Below are 6,000 nucleotides of genomic sequence, written 5' to 3'. Positions count from 1 at the left end.
GTGGAGGCAGCTGGGCCCTGTCTCGGTCAGAGGGCTAGGAGTGGATGGCAGTGTGTCCAGTTGCCCCAAGCTGTGCATATAGGGCAGAGTATTGTTATACTGTCCCAGGAGCAGCCTAGGAAGTGTATCAGTGGGGCTGAGCTAATTTGTAACAAAAGGGTAACAAGTCAGTTTGGAGTATCCTGAAGTAGGGGCACCCTCATCTCTGCCCAGAGTTGCCTACGGAGAGACTGAGAGTCACAGAAATGCTCCAGGGGCTGGAAAACAAGCCTTAGGATGGGAGGCTGAAGGAGTACAATGGATTCAGCTTATTGAAGAGAAGGCTAAGAGGAGGTAACTTGATCCCAGTGTATTGGTACAGACCAGAGATCTGATGGTGCGGGGACTTTTCAACCTTGCTGACAAAGGCATAACAAGATCCAGAGGCTGGAAGTTGAAGTTAGAGAAATTCAGTCAGGAAATAAGAAGCACTTTCTTAGCAATTGTAGCCTGATCAGTTTTTACACAGGATTAGTTAGTGGGATGCAGCATGCACGTGTCGCACATGACAGGTTCTTTTTCAGGCAGCTACTTAGAGTTAATTGAGAATATGAAATTTGGTGAAACACACAGAAACTTTGAGCTTTAGTTTATACAGACAAGTATAACTGAAATCATAGAAAAGTCAATATACATAAATATAAAGATAAGATCAGCATAGTAAAGTGGTTTCCTGCGTAGCTCATACTTAGTCTTGCTTTGTGCATATTTACAACTTTATTGAGACCACTGGAAAGAAAGATAGAAAGAAAAGTACGTGGAATCCATCAGAAGGAAATTTATAGAACCTGAAATCCAGTGAACCTGAAAAATGAGGGACTAGACTAGATCTTTTATACCCTTTCTTTATGTAACTTATAGACTACACAGCCATATTTCTGCAACCATAACAAGATTAATACCTGGCAATTATCCATATATGGCATTCCAGGGGTTTCTAACCCTGCCTCAAATCATTAATATTAATGACCCATGTCACTCATTTTCTAATAATTCCTATCGGTTATTGTAGTCAAGCTGCCTAGTAACCAGATTTCAGAAGCTCCCTTCCTGCAGTGTATTGTACTTTTTTTGTGGTTATTTGTTTCTTTTACCAAATGAGAGTGCAGAATTTATGACCTGGGTATTGTCTTAGGCCTGCACTACACATCTGCTAACATAACTACTTCCACAAGGCTTTGCACTAAAAAAACACGCCTTTAACCATAGCAAAGCCTAATAACCCAGTGATTTGTTCTCCTACTTACTGTTACAACTTCAGTAACTTCCACTATTATTCTATGAGCATGCTTAGCAGATAAATTATATTGTCTCCAAACATATAGACCCTCCACGATCAGTTCAGGGGTCAACAGAGTGAAGGTGAGTAAACGTGGGCACAGTGTCCCAGGGGAGGTGGTGGAGTCTTTGAAGCAATATTAAATATACTCAGAACTCTGATGGTACAGAGAATCCTCTTTCTGGCTATCTGGCTGGTTCTTGTCCAGGTGATACTGATCACCAGATCTCGGGTCAGGACCGAGTTTTCCCCCCTAGGTCAGATTGGCAGGTAGTTTTGTGGGTTTTTTCCCCTTGCTGTGTGGCATGGGGAGTGGTTTGCCTGCTGGGATCCTCTGCTGCTGCCACCTGAGTTGACCTTCTGGCTCATATCGATCAAATCACAATTCTGTTCCTCTTCTGGATCTCATTTAATACCATAAATAAACACTCAAAGCAAGGGTTCCAGCCTTCTTGCCCAGGCTCAGTTAGTTGTTTCAGCTTATAACTGACTTCATTGTCTCTATTGCCCTCCCTCTAGGCTCAGACATCTGTCAGCAAATACAGCACCTGCGTAAACACACTCCTTTGCATCCTTGAGAGGAGCCATCTACTCTGTGGTCATGACTCCTTAATGGCCTAAAGTATTCTGGGTGAATTCAACTAACTGAGCGCAGACAATGGAAGGTCAATGGGAATTTCCAAGGGGCATGAATAACAAGGGGCATGAATTAAGGGGCAGTTGGGAAGCTCTCAGAATGCAGCTCTCTTCAGCAGTCCTATCCCTGGAAGACATCTTCAAACTCCTCCTCAGTTGTCTTGGTCCCCTGCGTAGGCCTTACTGGAGCCCTGAGCATAACGAACAGTGTGACCCAAAGGCTCCGAATCAGAGTAAGCCCTGGCTCGGCAACATAACAACACACTAGATATTAGCTAACACCAAGTAAGCACATTCCTGACCTGAGAGGATGGTGCAGGATGTTGTTAAGTGCTGAAGAATGTTGTTGCTGAGGCAACACTGTCCAGGCTGCTAAGCTGCTCAGTGCTTCTCTTCTTGGAGCTCCAGTGTTATCAGCACGAGCAGAGCGTGCAGACCGCTAATCCAGCAGAGCTTGATGTTACTCCTAAAGACGACAGGCTTGGTTTGGTGGTGAAGATGCTCGGCCAGGTCTACTGTCAATGAAGCGCGGCACCAGTGCCCTGGCTTTGTAGTTACAGATACTCTAACACATGTATGCGCTACCAGTTCAATCAGGGCACCAGGATGATGCCCTGCAGGCTGCACAAAGGTGACCCTCCTGTGACTTTTCTTTTTATAAACTGATACAAACAAGTCATGTATTACACTCCAGATACGCTGTTACCACTGTTATCCTTGTACCTGCTTGTTCAAACAAAACATCCTTATCCATTATCCTCTCATCGCACCCTCATCTTACGAGGGGTCAGTGTGTTGCTGTACCATCTCTTAGGAATGTGTTTACATGGTTATTTGAGAACTCTGGGTGTCCTCTACCAGCCTCTCTGGTACAAGAATGTTGGCTGCCTGTGGCAGTGCAATGGGCCCACATGGCTTCAAATTGCATCAGCAAAAGACATGTGACTCTGTGGGCTGCTATCTAAGCATCCCCTGTGACACTTCTGATCCAATACTTTGTGGGGAATTGTTGCTGTGTATTATGGGATATCCTCACTCCTTGCAGGGAATTTGTGACTGCGGGGGATCGAATTCCCATAAATCCCTTGGTACTATTCCATAATCTACTCTTATTCGCTCTGTTTTCAGCCACACTGCTGAAACCATGGAGACCACACAGAGCGCCAACAATCTCATGTCCATTTTAAGGCTGGGGCAAGGTTTTCTCTTGTATTTCCAAGCACACCGTGCTCAGAGACAGGGTACTGAGGATCAGCACATGGCATTGTTCAGCCATGACAAGCATTTGCTGACCAACAGACAGGCACGGAGCGGTGGCATTAGCTTGTGATGCAGAACTAGGCCGACCATCAGCGGTGCCAGAACTTTTGAACATGGGAGGCCACATCCCTGGAGCTGTGCGCCAGGCTCGCCCCAGCCCTGCAGCACCCAGGCACTGAGACAGCAGCTGCCCTGACTGTGAGGAAATGGGTGCTGAGAGTCAGGTGGGAGCTTACAGCTCCACATTGCTATCGGGCAGCGGGCAAGCAGTTTGCTGCTGGGAAAAGCCACGAGGAGGGTTGTCGTCATCCAGATGTGCAAGGCCAGTAAACATGTCCAGCTGCACAGCAGTGTTACCAGACAGTGCGCAGGAAATAATTGATGGAGTCAATGAAATGGGCTTCCCTGGCTGGGCTGAGTGTGATAGACGGGCTGCACATCCTGATCCTGTCCCTCCACTTGCCTCTGAGGGGGCTTCTCCATGGTTGTGCAAGTGTTGGTGGATCACCAGGGATGATTTACTGACGCATTGGCTGGCACGGGTAAGTCCATCGCTGTTGCCTTGAGGGATCTGCAGCTCTGAATTGTGAAACAAGAGAGATACAGCGACACTTTAACAGAACAGAACTTTATTTAATGTGCTGTAAAACACAGCCAGGAAGGAAGGAAAAAGGATTTCCCTCTAGTAACTAGAAAATTAAGGGCAGGTGCTGACTGCGCTCAGCAGCATCGCAGGGTGCAGGACACACGATAAAAGCAGTTACTGTTAGGAGCTGGTTTGACAGTGACCTCGGTAGGGGACTCCTGCCCACTCCAGCTGAGCTGCAGACTCTGCCATAGCACTTGCCAGCTGGACAGACATAGAGTTTGAAATCCGAAGGGACTATTAATGATCTAGTCTGACCTCCTGCATGAACCGGTGGAGCCTTTCACCCAGTCACTGCTGTGTAACGAGATCTAATGGGTACAAGTTTGAAGCTAGACAAATTCAGACAGGAAATAAGGTGTAAACTGTGGACAGGGAGGGGAATTAACCGTTGCAGCGACTGACCATGGGCTGTGGTGGATTCTCCATCCCTGACCATTTTAAAACTAAGACTGGATGTTTCTCTAAAAGATCTGCTCTAGTTCCATCAGGAATTAATTCAGGTCAGCTACAAACTGGCTCCTGCCATTCTAAAACTGCAGGCCCATGCTGGCTGGATTCATGCAAATCTCCTTTGCTTGGTTGGGAAATCTATGAATGTGCTTCCCCCGCAGCGTTCCCATGCATGTGTCTCCTCCTCCAGCCCTTCACATCCCTTGCTCACGGGAGTGAGGCCCACCTGCTCTGAAGGGCAGGGTCTGAATCCCAGTTCTCTCCCCACAGCCTGTATATGCTGAGAAAGCAGGACACTAGCTGCACCTCTTTGACCGCTGCCCACAGTCCCTGCTGTCTCCAGAGAGGTAGGAACAGTGATTTGTGCCATAAGCTCAGGGGAGCAGGGTCAGGAGAACTGGGTTCTAGTCCTAGGTCTGCCACAGATTTCCCATGCCTCAGTTTCCCAATCTGTCTGAAGGGGATAAGATTTCCCCACCTCAGGATCTGTGCTCTCTGTTGGAGAGAGGCACTCAGATACCACAGCAATGAGTCCCTCCCACACACTCCAGCCTTTCTGTCCTGGCGCAGCTCTTGTCAAGGCTTTTCTCCTTTATGCAGCAGATTTACAACTTAACTCCAGCTCAATAGGAGATTTTTGCCTGAAAATATTGAAGTCTAAGCCCTGGTGTAACCCAAATACTAATGATTAGTATAAGAATTATGAATATTGTAATAGAATGAAGTTTTAAGATTAATTTAGTTTAAGTTTAGGTCCTTTGATTAAAGTTTGCAATGCTAATGTGTGGGCCTTAGACAGGCCGCAAATGTTAGCTGTAGTTTCCGATGTTGGGATAAAGGTAAATTAAAAGGGATGGAATGTTATGGAAGACCTTGTAATAGATAAAAGAAGTTTTAGTGTTAGAAGTAGCCTGGTACTAAAAGTGATTTTTGTGCCCTGCTGCAACTATATAGCACCCCGAGTCTGGGATGAGAGTGAGACTGTTTTAAGAAAGATAAGTGTGAAGGCCACTGCATATCCAGATGGCCAAAGGAGGGGCCGAGACTCGGAGGCACCGAAAGCGGACCAGGGCAGATTGATGACCCCAGAAGCAAGAGGCAGGTGCCCCTTGACCAGGAATAGCTAACGATTCCCCCCAGATCAACAACAGCCAGAGGGGATCGTCAGCGTACTATTATCGGCAGGGGCGGCTCTAGAAATCAGGCTTCCCCAAGCAGCGCGGAGCGCTGCGCCGCCCTTCCCCGGTCCCGCGGCGGGTCCCCTCTTCCCGCGGCTCCGGTTGAGCTCCCGCCGGCATGCCTGCGGCAGGTCCACCGGAGCCCGGAACGAGCAGACCTGCCGCAGTCGTGCCTGCGGGAGCGCAACCGGACCCGCGGGAAGACGGGACCCGCCGCAGTCAAGCCAGCGGCAGGTCCGCTCGTTCCGGGCTCTGGTGGACCTGCCGCAGGCATGCCGGCGGGAGCTCAACCGGAGCCAAATGCCGCCCCCCGGGAAACGGCCGCCCCAAGCGCCTGCTAGAGCCACCCCTGGTTATCGGATAACCACGTAAACAACTTTCAGACCGATGAGAGGCCTGACAAGGCCAAATGCATAGACTTGCATGGAAGGACGGTCCTATAAAGATGGGGGGTGTGCATGATTCTTCGGGTTCCATCCTGCTACAACATGGAGCATCGTTCCGGACCG

This window comes from Mauremys reevesii, linkage group 3 (genome assembly GCF_016161935.1).
Source record: "Mauremys reevesii isolate NIE-2019 linkage group 3, ASM1616193v1, whole genome shotgun sequence".
Classification (NCBI taxonomy): Eukaryota; Metazoa; Chordata; order Testudines; family Geoemydidae; genus Mauremys; species Mauremys reevesii.
This window is presented reverse-complemented; position numbering follows the sequence as displayed.